This window comes from Numida meleagris, chromosome 3 (genome assembly GCF_002078875.1).
Source record: "Numida meleagris isolate 19003 breed g44 Domestic line chromosome 3, NumMel1.0, whole genome shotgun sequence".
NCBI classification, from domain to species: Eukaryota; Metazoa; Chordata; class Aves; order Galliformes; family Numididae; genus Numida; species Numida meleagris.
The window spans coordinates 82,977,519-82,998,282 of NC_034411.1; the positions used below are offsets into that span (position 1 = coordinate 82,977,519).

Here is a 20,764-nt window from a genome sequence, read left to right on the forward strand (position 1 = left end):
AATTATATGAGTTGAAAGTCTGGATTAAAGGATGCCCCTCCTTCAGCCTGAGAGACCACAACACACTGGAGTATAACACAACGGCATGTAAACAAATGCCTGTGATTAAAGCTAACCTAACACCTCATAGCTCCTGAGGGCAGAATTCAATGATCTGTCTGTCATTTGTTTGCTAATGAAAAGCACCAGTGAACATCTAAAATTATTTCTGCAGTAACAGTAAACATGCTTAGCATCCCACAACTTCTCCTCTCTGCTTAACAGGTATACAGGCTGATGAAAATACGAACTGCTGAAACTGAAGTGCAGCAGGCAGTGTACATGTAACAGTCAAATTCTTTGCTTCATTTATCTAATTCACTATTGCTCAAGCTCACCATTTTTCGGTTCATAGAGTTTATTCACTGTGGGAAGGCACAGTGAAGCTTCATGAGCATTACTGTATTGTGTTTTTCCTCCTCAGAGATGTGCTTTTGTTAGGATGACTTTTGTTTGAGGTAGGTATTAATGAGAGATCACCAAACTTTTAAACAAAAAAGTTCAGTATCTTTTTCAATTGAGTAGACCAGTGCTGAAATTTATGCCATATTTTGTCGTAAAAATTGTCAAAGATTTTCACAAAACTCTTTTTCTGTTCTTTCCCCCTTGAAAGATATACCACTCAGTAACCAGTAAGAAGTGTTGAAGCTTTGCCAGTTTTGGCTTTTTTTTCAATATTATTTTTGCATATCGTTAATAGATTTGCTCAATGACAGTCTTTAGTTTTCACTGTTACAAACATAGTTCTAACAGCAGTTAGAGTGGCACTGATACTCCTGGTTAGGCTTGGGTAGTACCTCCTGCCTCATGGACCATAAGGCTTTAACAGATATGGTGGAAAATACGTGTGAAAACTTAATAGAATATCCACGTAGAGAGATTTGATTATGAATATAAAGTATCGAGTTGCTACTTAGGTTTTTTCCCTCCTTGGAAATTGAAAATTTTAAGATATTATAGAGGCTTGATCTAGGGGAAGAAGATTTAATAATATGAAAAAAGAAGCTGAAATGCTGAGCTTGTTTAGGTGCCCAGTGACAGGTATCCTGTGGTTGCAGATATTAAATAGTATTTGGCACATGGCTATTTCTGTACAAGAGAATTGTGCAGATGTTAGAGAGTTCAAAAGACCCACATAGAGGGAAAAAAATATCAGTTTAAGTAGCTGAGCATACAGATAGAGACATTAAGCACAAAACCGTAAGCTAACATTTTAATTGGTATTGGCAAAAGATAAAGATCATATCCTCCAAATGGATTCACTTTGGCCTCAGTTCAGCTAAAGTGTCCAGTACATCAAGTAGAGTCTATACAGCATTTTAACATAATTTTCATTGACTTCTTCCTTCTTTTTATCCTCACCTCTTCCAAAATAATTTCACCAATGAAAATCACAAACAAAAACAAAAAATCTGAGAAACCATTAATAAAGAAGATTAGGAAGGTTATTAAAATAGTCTTGGTAGAGTGAATATTGTATGAATCTCCTCTTTCAAACTCATCCTTATGAATCAAACATACATGTGTACTTAACCTTCACCTTCCTTTTGCAGCATGACTCCAGATCCTGTCTGATGTTCAGTCACATGAGAAAAGAACAAGAAAAATGTCCCCAAACCATAAAAATAATTTTATGTCCATCAGATACTAAGTCTCAAGAAGCGTTTGGACAGTGCTTTCAGACCTTGGGTTTGATTTTGGGTGGTCCTGTGTGGAGCCAGGAGTTGGACTTAATGATCCTTGTGGGTCCCTTCCAACACAAGATATTCTATGATTCAGTGTATTTTTCTGACTTTGACAATTTTTCAGACTATTCAGAAAGTAAGCTTCTTCAGTGTGGAAGACAGGAGTCCTGACAACTTGTAGTAAGAAAGTAATCATTTGTGTTGTCATTGCATTATTCAACCTCTTCACAACCTACATGGCCATGTTATGAATTTGAGAACTACAGTTCTCTCAATACAAGTTGTCAGGACTCATAGCTTCTGCGTTGGATTTACTATTGAGACATTGTCTGATCTTGTTTTCATCTGTCAAACTAAGATAAAAAATTTTTAGTATTATTTTAGTCTTATTTTAGTTAATCTTAGTTTTTTCATCCCTGTTTTTTTCATCTGTCAAACTAAGATAAAAATTCACTTCCCTGACACATTATTTTACTGTTGTGACTTATTTTCATTTGTAAAATTAAATTAAAATAGGTTCTGTAATAAGGAAGAAAGATGATGCTATTGATGGTCTTTTTCTTGTGCTTAATGTCAACATTAGCCAATGGTCTGAAAACCAGCTGTAAAAACATAGCAGTATATGATGTATACCAAATGCTTTCAGAATAGTGAACCGTTATCAAATATGGTGGGATGTGTATGAAAATTGCTAAGAATTTGGATTAATTTTCTGCTTTGCCTATCAACATGAAGGCAACAAAGAATTTTAATATTCCAGAGCAGATTTTAAATTGCAGGTGATTTGTTTTCTTACATTTTATTATTGATAAAGAAAGTGGAAGTGATATAATGCTATTAGTTAAAAGCTGATAAGCATCTCTTTTGGAAAGACCTTGTGGAGTTTAATAGGCAAGAAATCAATAAAGAAGTCTTTTATCAGGAAGAGATAATCTACTGAAAATGATAGAGTTGTCTCTTATGTTATTTCTTCACAGAATCACAGGGGTTGGAAGGGACCTCAAGAGATCATCAAATCCAACCCCCCTGCTAAAGCAGGTACTCTGCAATAAGTTGCACAGGTAGGCATCCAGACAACTCTTGAATGAGCACAGTGCTGGCTCATGGCCAACCTGATATCCACCGGGACCCCCAGGTCCTTCTCCGCTGAGCTCCTCTCCAGCAGGTCATCCCCTAACCTGTACCAGTGCATGCAGTTTTATTCCTCCCCAGGAGCAAGACTCTACACTTGCTCTTGTTAAAACTCATCAGGTTCCTCTCTGCCCAACTCTCCAGTCTGTCCAGGTCTCACTGAGTGGTAGCACAGACTTCAGGTGTGTCAGCCAATCCTCCCAGCTTCGCATAATCAGCGAACTTGCTGAGGGTGGACTCTATCCTTTCATCCAGGCTGCTGATGAAGATGTTGAAAAAGACCAGACCCAGAACTGACCCCTGGGGAACACCACTTGTTACAGGCCTCCAGCCAGACTCTGCACTGCTGATGACAACCCTCTGAGCACCAGTCATCCAGTTCTCAATCCAATTCACCGTCCACTTGTCTATCCCACATTTTCTAAGTTTCATAACAAGAATGCCATGGGAGACAGTGTCAAATGCCTTAATGAAGTCAAGGTACACAACATCCACTGCTCTACCCCCATCCACCCTGCCAGTGATGACATCACAGAAGGCTATCAGTTTGGTCAATATTGATTTCCCCTTGGTGAATCCATGCTGACTACTCCTGATAACCTTCTCTTCCAAATGCCTAGAGATGGCATCCAAAACAAGTTGTTCTATCAGCTTTCCAGGGATAGAGGTGAGGCTGTCTTCTTCTTATAGGATTCTAGAGAGTTCTGCAGCAGAGACATGCATTTTTTAAAATTTTATATTAAAAATTATAAGTATTCTGATTAAACTTCATATATAAGCATACAAAGTCACGTAAACAGGGATTAGAATCATACAAACTCTAAATTATAAGTGGCTTCTCCTTTTGATATAATTTTTGTCTGTGTTTTTCAATCTAAACATAACATGTATATGTAACACTTTGTATATACATTGTTTTCTCTGTTTATAACACTATATATTTGATTTGAACCAAAAGTACCCACTGAAAAGAAGTAGAATGACTTCCTGTTATAGAAATTTGGAAACTGATCACAGTTAAGTTAAATGAACCATCTCAAAAAAGTCTGAGAACCATACCAGGAACAGAATTCAGGTATGCCTTAATTCTAATCCATATTTAACCCACTACAACAACTATGTCCAGAGGAGTGGTAAAAGGCAAAACAATATTAAAAACGCTACCTATAACCAGTAGAGGGGAAGCACATAGGACATTCTTTGTGACCTTTACATCTGCTGACTGACCAATATTTTGTCCTTAAAAAAGCTGAGAATATGTATTTTATATTTTCCGATATAAAGGGAAAGTTTAGAAGAAAAGACCTAACCATCTGACACATCAATACAGAAGGAATAAATATGCACTAAAAGTAGTTACAAAAACAAACTATACCCCATGACAAGATACTACTGGAAGAGCATTTCATTTGGCTCATGTTTCTTTTCTCCTTTTCTGTGGTGTGTCTCTTTCGCTTATCTCTAGCATACCCTTGCTGAAAAACACCAAAAATAGCATACATTTATGGCCACTGACTAAAGCTTAATGTGGTTCTTTGTGCATTGTTTATTTCAGCTGATTTTTTTTCAGATAAGTATTATAAAGTTTATTGAAGCATTTATTACTGAGACCATTTCCAGCTGTCTGTTTGCATAGAAGAGGTCACTTTTCATACAGACATCATTATCCATTTGAGTTCTCATCCTCAGCATGATAAGGGTGGGCGAGATGACTTTTATACGAAGATGGTTAAATTTTTATGAAAAATTAGCGAAGTTCTTACTGTATTGTCTAGACAGACAATAGAAAAACATGCATTTCCTTCTGTTAAATGGGACATTTATCCAGCATCATTTCATGCATTCTATTGCAGGTGAAGTTTGGATGTGTCATCTTCTGAAATGCATAAATACTGATGTTTTGGAGATATAAAATTATTAAGCCCTCATTAGGTTGATCTGAAGGCAGGCACTATTCCTGTCTGTTTTTCCGTATAGAAGTTTTATATGTGCATGCTGAGGTGCAGTGGTTTCCATGGCAACTATAGGTTTGAGGAGTATTCAAGAAACTGCAAGTTAAAATTAGCTCAGATGGTCATGCATAGATGATAAGGGCCTGGGGCTGCACAAACTATTTTTGTGGAATTTAGTGGAGGATATTGCAATCCAAAACCAATCTACTGTATTGCCTGAAAGAAGGAGTAGATCTGGAGTGAATGTAGAAAGATATAGAAATATATAGGTAGACTTTGGGGATCTAAAATGGATTGGCATTTAAAAGATTTTTTAAAACGAAACTCAAGTTTTAAACACATTGAAGAATGGCAGAAAATTCAGTCTGATTAATTAGAGTTAATGGAAGTTAAATAGCTCAGGTGCCTCTTTGCTGTCATTAAGTTAAACTATTCTAACAGTCATTCTAGTTTATTCCTGAATATTTTTCCCTTTGCTGGACGCCATTCTCACCTGTGGTCTGTTGTAGGCTTACTCATTCATAGCTGTAAAACTACATATTTGGAAAATACCTCAAACAGAACACAGACTTTATCCCCCAGGTCTCCGTTTAGAGCACAAACACAGCAGGAAAGCGAGAGGCTTCAGATAACATTTCTGTTGTAATGAATCTTTCTCATAATACAGTTTGAATCGTGGAAATTGAAGCTGCAGCTAGCTTGTTCAAGCTGCCTCTGAGCTCATTTCCCAATAAAGCTGAGTATTTAAAGGTAGAGTTGTTGAGTTATATTTAAGGAATAGAATTATTTGTAATTAAATGCCTTTGTCTTATGTTCCATGATCGTTTGTGCATCCTAACACAGGACACAGTCTCATGCTCTGAAGACATTATGTCCTGAGGAAATAGAGATAGGATGTTTGGATGCTTCTCAGAAACAGCTCAGGAAATATAAAATAACTTAAAAGGCATGATCTATTGCAGACAGTAAGGTGTTGTTTTCTGTCTGGTCACTCTTTTAGGAGATTAAACTTACAGAACCAGTAACATTTATTCACCTGCTTTCTATCCAAACAACATGTATGTATTTTAAATCAGAGTTTAAAAAAGATGGGAGATGTCACCATCCCTTTCTGCAAATGAAAATTCTCTTTTAAGAAGTCAGCTAGTTGATTGAAGATACTGACATTGCAGAGAAGGAGATGCGTGAAATACTGCAAGGAGGGATGTTCGTCATCCTGATCTTATCACTCTGATAATTTTGATAACACATGCATTCTAACAGTAGAGTTCACTTAAGATAATTTTGTTCTTCCACGGTGATGATTTCTGTATCGCTTCAAAAATGTGTTCAGGGAACACTGAAGTTTTATGATTGACTCCATCACAATAAAACTACCTGGAATTCAGGGTGCATTGTCAATATGGACTCTGGTACTGAATATTAAATCACAGGCTTGCCTACTGTCTTTTATCAATCCAACAAGAGACTGACATCTCGCTGTGAAAAGAACAAGCTGTAGCAAAAGCTGCATCATGCTCATGAGCTGCTAGATAAGAAAAACAAAAACATATTAAGATGTTTTCTTAGCATATTAAGAGAAAGGATGCAAACAAGAACAGAAGTCAGCCATTAGCCAAATCAGTGGTGCAGCTTCATCCATATGCACTATATTATGTAGATCTACCTCTGAGATACCATACTTTATGCTCAGAAAAGGATGAGAAGGAGGATAAAGGTGCAGCGAGATCTCTATTCACTGAAAGGAAACAGAATACTGGCACTGCTTATTTTAGGACAAAGACAAGCGTACATGAAAAAATGTTTGAAAAGTCCAGGTAAAAGGGCAGTATGTTAGAACTTCTATTCTTGTATTATAGTGAAAGAACAAGAAGACAATTCACTGCTTAATTTCCTCCTTTTCAGCCTACTGAAAGGGAAGCAGCATCTATCCAGTCAGTGCCTTCTTATTCCTTGTCTGTAGATTTTCTCCCATCCTGTTGTGGGTGATAAGGAATTGTAACCAGACAAACACTTAACAATAGGGCATCACTAGTAAGAGTAGGTATAATTTTTCATCCTTCTAAAGTTATCTGCCTGCAGGAACAGGAGGAAACTGAGACATCAATCCTGACCAAACCTCCATCTGCTCCATTAGCTCTGTAGGACAGCACAGCTACGCACTGACATGCTGTTTCTATACCTAAAGCATAAATACATAGCATTTTCTTCTATCTTGTGCCATATTGCTCATATGGCATACAGAAACAAAAAACGAAATTTGTTGAAAAGAACTAAGATGCTGCAGCAAAAAGCTGCATGGTACAGTGAGTTGTTTGAGAAACAGTACTTGGAGAAAATGTGTGATTACACTAGCTGTGCACTTGTGTAGTAATTTTTTTCAATTTTAAGTGATCATTCTTAGAAAAAGATTGCTTTTGCACCAAGTGTTATTTTCAGCAAGCTCTAACTTGCCCAGATCTAAACTGATTCTCATCAGCACATTGATATACTTTTCTTCTGTGAGGGATATTTTGCTAAAAGTCAGTTTTCTAGCTAAATATTTACTATTTAAAAGTAAAAATAAGTCCTTATAATCCCTACATCTCTCTGCCTCTCTATCATCCTCTCTCTTTCTCTCTCTCACACACACGCACTCACACACTTCTTTACCCTGTTAAGATTCATAATTTCTTTATGTTGGGCTAAAGATCCAAAGGGAGACCAGCAGGTAAGAATTTCTGGAATGAAGATGTGAAAAAATGAAGATGATGGCGGGAGAAAATGTCTACACTTAGAACATTACTAGTCAAAATAGCAGACTGTCATATCCATTCTGCCCTGTAATAAGTCCAACTATTAAAACCACAATTAATTAACCTTCACTAGATCTGATAGGACTTCAGAATATTATATACATATATATAGGTTGCTCCAAAAGTAATGCTTTCTGTTTATTTCCATGTAAACTATGATACACAGTAACAATAGCACTATTTGATAAAGCAAATTCTCATCTACAAAACTCTGTTTTTCAACATATTAAGCATCATTAGCTATGCATTTTTGCTAGCTATAAACAAGAGCCTGCAATGCCACACATTTAAAAATCTGCATGTCTGTCTGGAACATGGCTTGTCTTTCAGGTCACTGTTGCCACTGCTGAAACACATCACCCACCACCTCACCATGCCAGCATCTACTGTTTAGTCCTCATCACCGTTCAAAAAGCATCAATGAATATCAATGGGTGCTGTTTTCCCCATAGAGGAATTCAATGACACACCTTTTCTTCATATGCACTTCCATGTCAGATGCCATTTCATCAGACTGTCCCTCTGCTGCCATCTGTCACACAGCAACAACATGTAATGGAATACTGGTGAGAAGTTTCAGCCTCTACTGCCGTACCACCAACATCCAACTCTGATGTCGTGGGCCAACATAAGAAAATAGGTGGCGTTACTTTTGGAGCAGCCCTCATATATCTCTAGGAGTGTATCCTATACAAAATACATCAGATGAAGAAAAGCCCATGAGGATCTTCTCTTTGTTATATTCTATAGAGGACGCAAATGACAGACCAAATCCTAACAATTAGGCCAACTAAATCTGTATCTTAAAGGGTGGTCTTGAGAATATGCAAGCTGTAGAGCTGCAAGGCAGTCATAAAGCAAGTACTGTCTACCTTAATAATAATAATAATGACTTAAGAAGAAATAGAATTTGACCAGTAGCAAAGAAAGGGAAGGGAAAGTTTCCATGGGAACACCATCACAAATTCTAAAATATCTCTGTCTTCAGTGAGGAAAATTTTGGTAGACATAAGCATCTCTCACAGTGGAGTGCTTTTGGCAGTTAATGTGCCCACTGAAAAGGTGGCTGCCCAAGTCCTAATAGTATCACTGCTTGTGATAAACCCACTTGTCTACTGTCCCTATCTTTCCTCTAGCAGCAATTTTGGTGTTTGCTGTGCAAGCAGCAGATGGGAAGCACACAACTGGAGCAGACACACCCAAAGAGTTCCTTTCTTATTCAGGGGGCTTTCATATCCAATATCAACAAGCTATTTTGAAGCATATATTCCTGGCTGAAATTCTAGCTATGTTTACACATTGGAAAATCAGGAATACTTCCACTGAATTCTATGGACGTAGAGAAGACTAACTCAGGAACAGAATAAGAGATCAGCAGTGAAATGTCTAGGTATATTCTTTGAAATATATGCATCTGATGTAAACTGCACTGTTCTTGCCAGGAACTGGTATTTATTCACCAAGCAACTGCAGCAGGAACAATGCAAAAATTCTGAATACATGACTTCCTGGCTGGGTTTCAAGTGCTTTATTCTGTCTTGTTGACTTTCATAACTCTGGTCAGTTTTATGCTTCTTGATATTCTGTCTTCCCATGCTTTGCAGGCTGTTCCCTTGAGTCTTCTTCTCCCTCCTAGCTATTCTTTTAATCTTTCTTGTCATCCCTCAGAGTTTCATTTTTGTCCCCTAAACTATTTTTAGCCAATTTATGGCCATGAACGTACTGTGCAACATGTTTTTCTAAGACAGCAACTCTAGAATATACTTCTCTCCATTGAGGGGAAATCTCCATTACAATCTGGGTAGCACAGACATCTTAAACTCAAGGTGGCCCACTTGTTTGTGAGAAATGCTCTTTCTTTCTCCAGAACTCAATTCTCTAGTATGAATCACCTTCTAGGGATCATCTTCATTTTGTTTTCCCTTACTTCTCGCACATTTTTTCTCTGACAAAAATCTATATTTTTCCTGCTCTATAATGTGTTTCTTTCAAGTTTACCATCTCCTTGTCTCATCATCTTTGTGGTTCTGCTGTTTCCATCTATTAATCTTTTAGACACTAAAATGTATGCCTCATCACTATCTTTCCTAGATGTTGAAGTTGCATCTTTTTCTTCAAGCACACCAGACCTCTTCTGAGTCACGTCATACAGCTGCTTATTGAAATGTATCTGAAGTTAAATATTCTCCTTGTTCTCCAGGTTTTAAACAACAAAAAAGATTACGAACTGTCATGATGTCTAACTTACTAAAATGAGTCAGTACAGCCACAGACAAAGCCCCTCCCACACAAGCCATTCCTCGTGGGTAGTTTCCTTCACGTGTCACAACCATGGCTCTGAGGGCTTTATTGGAGTCATACTATCCCTGGCCTGCCACCTCCTGCTCCACTCTTGGTCGAGGACCCCACTTCACCCCCAGGAGTGTCAGCCCCTGCCCCAGCAAGGCTTCAGCTCTGCACAGCTCTGCCCTGCCAAGCCCAGACACGGCCTCTGCCCAGCCAGGCCCACCCAGGCCCACCCATAGGTTTACATCCCAGCCTGGCCTTGTCCTATCCCTGTTCCCATGGAGTTGCTCAGTGAGGGGGCTGCCCTGGATCCCCTGGTTCCCTTGGTTGCTCAACTCCTGGCCGGGCTATTGGGACAGGGCTTTGTTGACAAGCACTTCCCTGCTGTCCTGGGGAGCCCCCACTGCTCCCAGTGCTGGCCTCAGGGGGCTGCCAGCCCTAGCTGCTGCATACAGACTCCTTGGAGGGCTATGATCCCTTAACAGTGTCGAGAGATTATCCTACCCAAATCAGATCTCTGAATTTGAAATGAATTGGAAATGCATTAAAAATTCAGTACCATCAATCTTTTTCTTCATTTTTAGTTGTAGTCTTTGGGAAAAGGAGTTGCTTTTTATGTTATTTCTACAGAGAATTTACCTTAAATGATGAGTGTAAAATTTATACTAACCCTGAATGTTTAAAGAATAACACTACTGTCCTCTTTTCTACTGTCATGGAGTTGAGCAGATTCCCCACGGGATGGATTCTCCTCTCTCCAGAGTCCATAGTCCCTCTGTCTGCACTTGTCCTCAGTGCTCTCTGCCAAGCGCTACCACCCAAGCTGGCAGTATTCAATACTCAGTATTCAAAATATATCAATGCCACTTCTCTTCCAGAAGTCCAGAGAAGTGAAAATCTCAGCTGAATCATGTAATGTTGAATATTCTTTCAAACATCTTTTAAGACCTGTAAGGTAATTGGGAATGTTATAATAAATAATATTGACTGAATTTGTATAGAATCTGTTGAATGTTTCTGTATGACTTCAAGGGCAAAATGTTGAGGTGGTTCACTGCTCATGGGATTCATTTGATATACCTACACTGCACAGTGCAGACATAAAATCATGTCCTGTCCAGAGTGGTGCCATCTGCCCACTCTGCCTGGACCTCCATCATCATTCTCAGTGGTAGAAAAGTGACTTTCAGGAAACACTGGAGAAAAATCATACCCATGCTCATCCTAAGTACATATTTACTTATAGCGTAGAAGTGCCACTTCACTGCTTTGCTAGGTGGCCCCATACAATTCTGCATGCCCTTGCGACAACTGTTATGGGGCTGAAAAGAGGGCCTAGGTCTTTCCTACAAGAACTTGTGGCATATTCTATAGCATGGCAGGTGAGTTTCATTGACAGCCTGAGAACAAAGCTGTCACAGATTGTTTAAGTGCTACAGGCCCCTGTCCTGGTAGGAGAGTCTAGGGCAAGGAAAAGGTTGATCAATGCCATTGAGCACCCACTGCTTTTGGACTATCATTGGGTGCACACTTCACTTACAGGATCCCCTGTGAGATCCAACACAAAAATAAGACAACCCTGAAATGCACCTGGAGGGACTTTTTTGTTCTATATCCAGCCTAGTTCTAACAACTGTTGCACTATGGATCCTTTAATTTCACCAGTTCAGTTAAATCCATATTTACCCAGGAAAAAATACTATGGATCATCATTTCAGAATACTGGAAATCCTTCAATTATCAATATGTTATCCCCCAAATAAGTAATGATGGATGCAATATCCAAATATCCCAACATTTGGTGTTGGTAGAGTATGTAAATAATAATAAATACAGATATAATTTAGTGAAGAGGAGTACATTTAAATCCACATCTAGAGCCAAAGAACCTGACTCAAAGGTTCAGGAAGTTTCCTCCCTGCCTCTGTGATTCAGAATATGGAGTCCACCCCGGAAATTAGACATTTATACCTAATCTTTGAAAGAATAATCAGCACAACCTTTTCAAATCAATAATCAGGATGGTTACTGGTAATGGTAATGCCACACCTAGTTTGTGTGCAATAACAAACACATGTGTTCAGCTTCCATGTGATCAAGCTTCCGTTTCTATTTGTGCTGAGACTGATTGAGACTGATTATTCTAGGTGTGCTCCTGGCTACAGTGCATGAAGAGTGATGCAAGATTCATCAGGTCAGAAGGAGAGCACACGGTAAAGAAACATGACTTAAACATGAGGCTTGGGAACTAAACCCCAAAGGAATGCATCTAGTTTCTGATAAGGCTGGGGAGCGGCAGTCAGTCTGCAGATCTTCCATCCATCCTAGTTCAGTTCATGATCACTCTCCTGGTTATTGCAGTTGCATTAGGATTTAGGTAGTTTTACAGTTACAGTAAGAGGAATATTGCTAGGCAAAGTGAATGAAAACTCAGTGGAATGCAAAGTGTAAAGCAAATACACAAATAAGTTGCTGGCTTATTAAAAATATAGGATCACAGTGTGGAAGTTCCTGAAATATCTCTATATATTTAGAAAGTGTTGGCATGTGTGTTACTAACTCTCCCAGTCAAAGCAGCAGAGAGAGCAGAACATTCTGAGAGGTCATTTACATCAGATGAATAACAGGCAACGTAACTCAAGAACATAAAGCTAATTGTCATGGTTTTATGATTTTTGGTTGTTGTCATTTCACATCATAACATCATGTAGTGTATGTACCTGGTTCTCAGAAGAGAAGAACTACTACCCAGGGGACTTTGCTGCCCTGTTACCGTTTTCCGGTTAGAGGGAAAGATAAAAACTCACACATCATGAGACATTCTCTGTCTTTCTCGTCCTGTCTCTCATCCTGGCAGCATCTCGCTCTCCGGCCGTCTCACCATCAGCACTAGAGTAAGGCCTCTTCAGTTTTTGAACACTCTCTCTCATTTTTATTGGATTTATTAGCTTAAATTTTAATTGTATTGTATTATAGTGTGTTATTTTGCATTCCGGTATCTTATTTAGTAAATTAGTTTGTTTCTCTTCAGATCATTGCCACTGTTTTGTTCTCAGGCCCATCTCCCTACCCTTTTTCCCTTTTCCCTTTCCTGGGGCGTGGGTCCATGAGTCCCCTGCCCCATTTGTCACAGAACCGGGCCGAACCAGCCCGTAAACCATTGACACTAATTAATGTTTGATAGAACAAAGTTTTCTAATATTTTTTCAGTACAGTTCTTTTTAAACAAAGTGTCTGTGTCTGTCTTGAGGACAATGCTAGAGTGCTTGAAAGCAAAAATTTAAAAATCCTTTTTCTTGAATATCTCATCAATGTAACTAAAGATAGAAATAGCACTGCTGACATGGAGTGTCTTAACAACCTGCATACTACATAAAGATGGAAATGACCAATAATTTATTCATCTATGCATGCATACATCTTGCATTATCAATATTAAATAGTACCAATATGTGTTTAGATATCATTTAATCTATAATGAATGAACAGTATATCACGAGAATCTGAGCATTGGTGATTGTAAAACACCACCTATCGGACAGAAAAGTTACTTCACTAATCACTTTGCCACAGATACTATAAATGTACTCAGTTAACCTTGGAAAAAGATTTGCCAATTTAGATTGTTTCCTTCAAATGAAGCTCCTCATTTCCTGGAGTGAGTTATACCAGCTCTGCAAGTGAAATACACTATGCAGATGAATCTCACTTATCTGACATAACTGTATATATATGAAGATTTCTCCAGGTTAAAAATGTCACGAGAAATCCCACACTCTGTCATTGCTATACTGGGAAATGGTTCTGGAATGTGGATTTGAACTTATCCTTAAAAAAAAAGTTTCCCATATTGTGGTATTAACTGGATTACTGAAGAAGCTTTAAAGACAGAGCCTGAAAATAGAAAAGTTTTTGAAAAAAAGTATTGAAATTTCACAGAACTGGAGACACTGTGCGTCAAATTTGTGCTGCATTACCTTGAAAATAACATTTAGTGCCCTAGAGTACTCTTTCCAATTACATCAAAGAATTTCAAATACCCTGAGAAATGTCATAGGCATAGGAGACAGCCTGAGTGACAGCACATTAAGAAAATGTTCTCTCGTATTTGTAACACTGGTACTCCTTTGGTCTGGGACTACTACCTAGTTTAGCATGAGTACTGTAGATAAACGTATATGCATACTTACAAAGTATCAGTGGAAGAAAGTAATCAAATAGTGGAACTAGTTGTCCAGAGAGGCTAAGTGATCCCCATCCTTGGAGATAATAATACCTTGACAGGTCTTGAGCAGCACATCCCAGTCTGCAGGTTGGTCTTGCTCTGAGCAATGGGTTGGACCAGATGACCTCCAGAAATCCCTGCAAACCAAAATCATTATATGAAACTCTGCTAAAGTTCTGATAAATTCATTATGCACCAACATGAACAAGATACTTGTGCTATTCAGTCAAGCATGTGAGTTTTCAAAGATTTGGATCTGGAGAACTCATTATTAAAATGGTCCTACAAATTCTTAAATCTAAATATTCTTAAGAGTAGCACTCAAACATAACCATCAGTCCTCTGATTTTCCTCAAAATCACTAGTTCTGGAGAAGCAGGTGCTTGCACACCCTTCCCCACCACCTGGTTTTGTCCTTAACCTGGGAAGAACTTTGTTAGGAGAGACATTGTAGTTTGTTTTTCATGCTTAATTAGTCTTTGGTTTTCCTACAAGCCTTCCAGGAGGTATAGTGATTTTGTGGTGGGATGTTTGCCTGCCAAGGGCTGCCCTGTGATCATTAACTCATTTTGCATGGACTAGCAAACATTGGATAGCAACAGATTTTGTTCAGCTTTGTATAAGGCGTATAAGGCGGGACTCAGAGAACTGACCTGGAAGTGGCAGAAGTCCTCTCCCACTGTTAATCCTCCATACTGCTGCCTGCCCTTGAACACGTCTGGCACTCAGAATTATTTAAATTATGCTGTAAATCTTTTCAGTAGCTGGCTGGCCACCAGAGTGACTGCAGTCTGCATAACTTGGGTGAGATTACAAATATTGTGAAGAAATGTGACATTCAGAGCATTGTAGTTAGGTTATTTTATTCCTTTAAAGTGGAAGAGGGTAGGTTTAGACTAGATATTAGGAAGAAATTATTTACTGTGAGTGTAATGAGACACTGGAACAGGTTGCCCAGAGATGCTGTGAATTCCCCGTCCCTGGAAGCATTCAAGGCCAGGCTGGATGGGACTTTGAGCAACCTGATCTAGGGGGAGGTGTCCCTTCCAATAGCAGGGGCTTGGAACTAGATGATCTTAAAGGTCCCTTCCAACCCAAACCATTCTGTGATTCTATGGTTCTATGATATATCTTAAGATCACAGAATCACAGAATTGTAGGGGTTGGAAGGGGCCTCTGGAGATCATCGAATCCAACCCCTCTGCTAAAGCAGGCTCCCTAGACCAGGTTGCACAGACAGGTGTCCAGGCAGGTCTTGAACGTCTCCAGAGACGGAGACTCCACAACCTCTCTGGGCAGCCTGTTCCAGCGCTCCATCACCCTCACTGTGAAGAATTTATTATGTGCAGTTGTGAGGAACTTTCTATGCTTCAGTTTGTGGCCATTTCCCCTTGTCCTCTTGCCGCACACTGCTGAAAAGAGTCTGGCCTCATCCCTTTGCCTCTCACATCTTAGATATTTATAAACACTGATCAGATCCCCTGTGAGTCTTCTTTTCTCAAGGCTGAACAGACCCAGGTCGCTCAGCCTTTCCTCATAAGAGAGGTGCTCCAGGCCCTTTATCATCTTTGTGGCCCTCCGCTGGACTCTTTCCAGGAATGATTCAGATGAATGATAGTTCCAGATGAATTACAACAGTTTCTATTTTTAAAAATACATTCTTTAGCACTACATGCAAAAATTAACCAAAAGAGATCCAGAAAAAATGGATTCTTTGGATAATGCAGCAGTTCATTTTGTGAGAAACTCACTGGTGGGATAAAAAAAGAAATAATTAAAAATGGTAGTAAAAACAGGTTTCTTGGGCAACTCAACTATAGAACATACAAAAATAAATGAGAAAGCAGCAAAACAAGTTCTGTGACATTTACAGGAGTGACTAATTTGCAAATGACAACAGGAAATTTCTAATCATATCTGATGAGATATACTTCAGAGCATTGCATCAAAAGCATGAGAGACAGAAGTTGATGCTGCTAGATAATCAGCACGTATTTATTTATAGGCACATTACATTCCTTCTTAAATGAGCTACAGTAAAACATTTACCAGTCTTTTCTAAAGACTACCATTAAAAAAATAAATCAAGATGAAAAACATCTGTTCACCCTCTATTTTTCTGGTTTTGTTTCTTAAAAAAAGTTCACATTGTTCACCTACTTTTCCATAAGAAATATCCCAGATATCACTGGGAGATATTTTTTCTTTTCTGAATTCAGTCTTGCCATACTTTTCCTCTTTACATCCCTAAGCAGTTCCTGGGCTCCATCAGAAGAGGGCTGGCCAGCAGAGAGAGGGAGATGATTGTCCCTCTCTACTCTGCCCTCGTGAGGCCCCATCTGGAGCACTGTGTATGGGTATGCGTATGGGGCCCCCAGTACAAGAAAGACAGGGAGCTGTTGGAGAGGGTCCAGAGGAGGGCCACAAAGATGATCAGAAGGCTGGACCTCCTCCCCTACGAAGTCAGGCTGAGGGAGCTGGGCTTGTTCAGCCTGGAGAAGAGAAGGCTGTGGGGTGACCTCATTGCAGCCTTCCAGTACCTGAAGGGAGCCTCCAAACAAGAGGGAGTCAACTCTTTACAAGGGTTGATAATGGCAGGACAAGGGGAAATGGTTTTAATTTGAAGGATGGAAGATTTAGGTTGGATATCAGGGAGAAGTTCTTTACCAAGAGAGTGGTGAGGTGCTGGAACAGGCTGCCCAGAGGGGGTATGGATGCCCAGTCCTAGGAGGTGTTCAAGGCGAGGTTGGATGTGGCCCTGTGCAGCCTGGTCTAGTATAGATGTGGAGGTTGGTGGCCCTGCCTGCAGCACTGAGGTTGGAGCTTGATGATCCTTGAGGTCCCTTCCAACCCAAGCCATTCTATGTTTCTGTGAAATAGATACTTACATCTATACAAACTGGACAGAAACTACCAAATCACTTGCTTCTGGTAGTGCAGGCCCTTCTCACATTTTTTCTCAGGGACAAGATAGTGGAGAATGAGGCCCAGAAACTGAGTTCTAGCACAGGTACTGAGATGTTCATAAGTTGCAGTAGTGGAAATTCTGTTTGAATGAGCAGAGACTGTCACCATGATAGTGGCTAAGCCCTGGTGCAGTTGCTCTAAGCAGTTCTGCAGCCTCTGACCTTGGATACACTCAGATCTCAGACAGCAAGGCCCTGAGCAACTACTCTGACTTTGAAATAGATACTGCTTTGAGCAAAAGTTGGAACAAGTGACTTTCATGTGTCCTCCCCAGTCTAAATTTTCTATGCTTTCTATGTTTTTTTTTGGATTCTTTTTGAATGTACAGTCCGTGATGTGATCTCTGAGATTTCTCTACACTTAGAAGAACTAAGCTTCCATCCCAGCATCCTGCATCTTGGAGAAATTAGGAAACAGATGAGGGAGACTCCCTTCCTTGTTAGACCATGACAAGTTTGGTTTTCAAGAGTGCTGCTAGGTCTGAGTCTCCTGAAACGTGTTCTGATGTTACAAGGAGATAGATACTTTTCTTTGTGACTTTTCAGTATTGCAGAGTATTTTAAGTATTAAAAAGTAAGATCATCTGTATCAGCTCAAACCAAAAGTCCATCTGACACAGCATGCTTTCTTTGGTATAGGAATTAATAGTAGATGCCTAGAAAAGCATGCTTAGAATGAGTAAATTGTAACTCTTCTCCAGTGTGCTTTCCCAGCCTGCACTGATTTGTAGTCCAGTGCCTTTGAGAGCTGGAGGTGGTCCCTGGTGGATTTTTCCTCCATTAATCTGTCGTGCCTTTTCTTGATACCTTAATACCTTTTAGCACTCAAAATTTCGACCTCTCATCTATATACTGTATGGAGAAATACAGCCAGTTGTTTTGAATCTTCTGGATTCTGTTGATAATCTTAACCTCAGTCTTTCAACACTTCTCCCTATTTGCTTTCTTCGTGATGCTCAGAATTATATAATTATAATCTCTCTCTCTCTCTCTCTTTTTAATCAAAGTTGAAGGATCCTCATCTATTTAAAGAATCACAGAATGAGAGAGAGGTAGGACTCATAGCATCACAGAATGTTTGGGGTTAGCAGTAACCTCTGGGTCCATTTGGCTCAATCCCTGCTCCAGCAGGGCCACCCAGAGCAGGGGGCCCAGGACCACATCCAGGCGGCTTTTGAAGATCTCCGAGGAAGAGATTCCACAGCCTCTGGGCAGTCTGTACTAGTGCTCCATCAACTGCACAGCACAGAAACGCTTCCTATGGTTCAGAGGGAACTTTCTGTGTTCCAGTTTGTGCCCATTGCCCCTTGTCCTGGCGCTGGGCACCACTGAGCAGAGCCTTGCTCCACCTTCTCTGTACCCTCCCTTAAGGTATTTCACTGATAAGGCCCAGCCTTGGGCTTTCTCTTCTCCAGGATGAAATTCTTATTCGTACTGAAAACAGCTCAAAACTATGATCATCCCTGCTGACTACAGTTTGCACAGCAGCAGTATGAAATTTTCTGCTTTGTTCACTATTATTTTCCTAATTGCTCCTAATATTCAGTTTGTATTTTTGCCTACAGCTAAGCAATGAGCTGTGTTTCCATAGCTCTTCATAGTATAGCTGACCTATCTTTCTAGAAGCTACCATGAATTAAGGACTCATTTTTTTTTAAATATTGATGATTATTTCCTGCTAATCACCTAACAGGGATTATAATCTGCTATTTTATCAAACAATTCCAGTATATTTTGATACCTCCCCACAACTTCACAGCCTTAGCTTTCATTTTTATTTCTCTGGTAACTTCCTCGTTTCTGCAGGTGTTACCACATAATTATTCACAATCTTTCCAGATTAGGTAAGAATATGTTGAACAGTGCAGGCCTTTGTACCTATCTCTCTGGGATCTGGCCAATAAACCTCCCTCTGGTTTGAAAATGATTATTAATTCTACCCCTTGTTTCTACTCTGCAGCTGCTATTTTGTCAGCATATTGCTCGGAAGTGTGCTGTCAGTCATGGCATAATGGTGGACTCACTGAAAGAAAACACAAGGAATAATGTGGACAAGTTTTGCTGTTAGTTCCATGTGAATAAAATTCTGATCAGAACATATTTTTGCAACCCATTCAATAACCAGGGGTAAGCAGAACTGCAAAATCAGAACAAAGGTAATATAGACCCTGTTATAAATAATTAAATACTTGCAAACTGATAGAATCATACTTCACAGTGTTTTATTATTATGTGTCATATTTATGTGCTTATGTTTCTCATAGGAGAGAGAATAACTGTTAAATTTTGGCACAGTTTGTTTGATACAGAAAAAATCTTGCAGGTTAAAATGTATACTCCAAATGCCATAAATTCTGTGTAAAGACCTCAGTGTCCCGACATTATGTGGACCTATAATCTGACCTTATATTACAACTAGTTGAAACTTAGTTTATAGTATGAAAAAAATTCTTTGTCTAGCTCTTCTTTTCCCAGAGCTGTTCAGATGGTACTAGAATAAATATGAACCTATGCAGTGATGCCCTAAGTCTGCAAAAAGCCTGAAATATCTTTGGGAAAGGCTGCGGACTTTAGGAAAAACCATTCTAGACAAAAAATTGCTACAGAAACCTCATGGTCTTCAATACTATAAAATTCAGTATTTTTTCTCCCAGCTGTTATAGAAATCAGAATTTGTGCCATAGAATTTGCTTTTTTATAGTCAGCAGAACTAAGGAGCTGATCATCCCTCTGTACTCAGCACTGGTGAGGTTGCTCCTCAAGTGCTGTGTTCAGTTTTGAGCCTCTCACTACAAGAAGGAGATCAAGGCCCTGCAGTGTGTCCAGAAAAGGGCAAGGAAGCTGGTGAGGGATCTGGAGCACAGGTCTTATGGGAAGGGGCTGAAGGAACTGGGATTGTTTAGTCTGGAGAAGAGAAGGCTCAGGGAAGACCTTATCCCTCTTTACAATGACCTGAAAGGAGGTTGTAGTGAGGTGGGTGTCGGTCTCTTCTCCAGGTAACTAGAGATATGACTAGAGTTAATGGCCTCAGGTTGAGCTGGGGAGGTTCAGATTGGATACTAGGAAAAATTTCTTCTCAGAAAGAGTGGTGATGTATTGAAAAAGGCTGCCTAGGGAGGTGATGGAGTCACTGGCCCTGGAGGTTTTCAAGAAATGTGTAGATGTGGCACTGGGGGCCATGATTTAGTGGGCATGGTGGTGATGGGTTGACATTTGGACTAGATGATCTTAGCGGTCTTTTCCAACCTTAATGATTCTGTGATTCAAAGAGTATGTGGAAATGAGTATTCCTCTATTTCCCTGCCCTATCAAGACCTATCACACCCTGCCTTGCCCCCCTCAGCCTTTCTTCACAAGGGGCATTGATCTGGGCTGTGGGAACCCTGCCCTGTCCCTGGGGCTGAGCAGCTGGAGCCAGGCTGGGATGTGGCTGGGGAGAAGGTTGCCAAGCCCAGCCAGGAAACATCACCAGAGCAGGGGGTGCTGGAGAATACCCAGCCTTTAAAATTGTCCCTGCATGAAATAACCATATGCGTATTTTACTTTCATGAGTATTTTCACCTATGCACTGCTGTTGTGGTGCACCTGTGGTTGTTGAAGAGAGGGAAATCCTGATCCTGTTTAAATCAATTTAAATTTTGTTTCTGATGTTAGGAAGGACATGACTCATCTCAAAGAATATTTA

General features: G+C 39.7%; 1 long non-coding RNA gene across 1 annotated transcript; it reads left to right on the forward strand.

The window, feature by feature from the left end:
* LOC110395360 lies at nucleotides 3,437-19,169 on the forward strand. The gene is made up of 3 exons (XR_002436364.1): nucleotides 3,437-3,522; nucleotides 12,036-12,101; nucleotides 19,040-19,169. It is a non-coding gene; the product is annotated as an uncharacterized LOC110395360 (long non-coding RNA).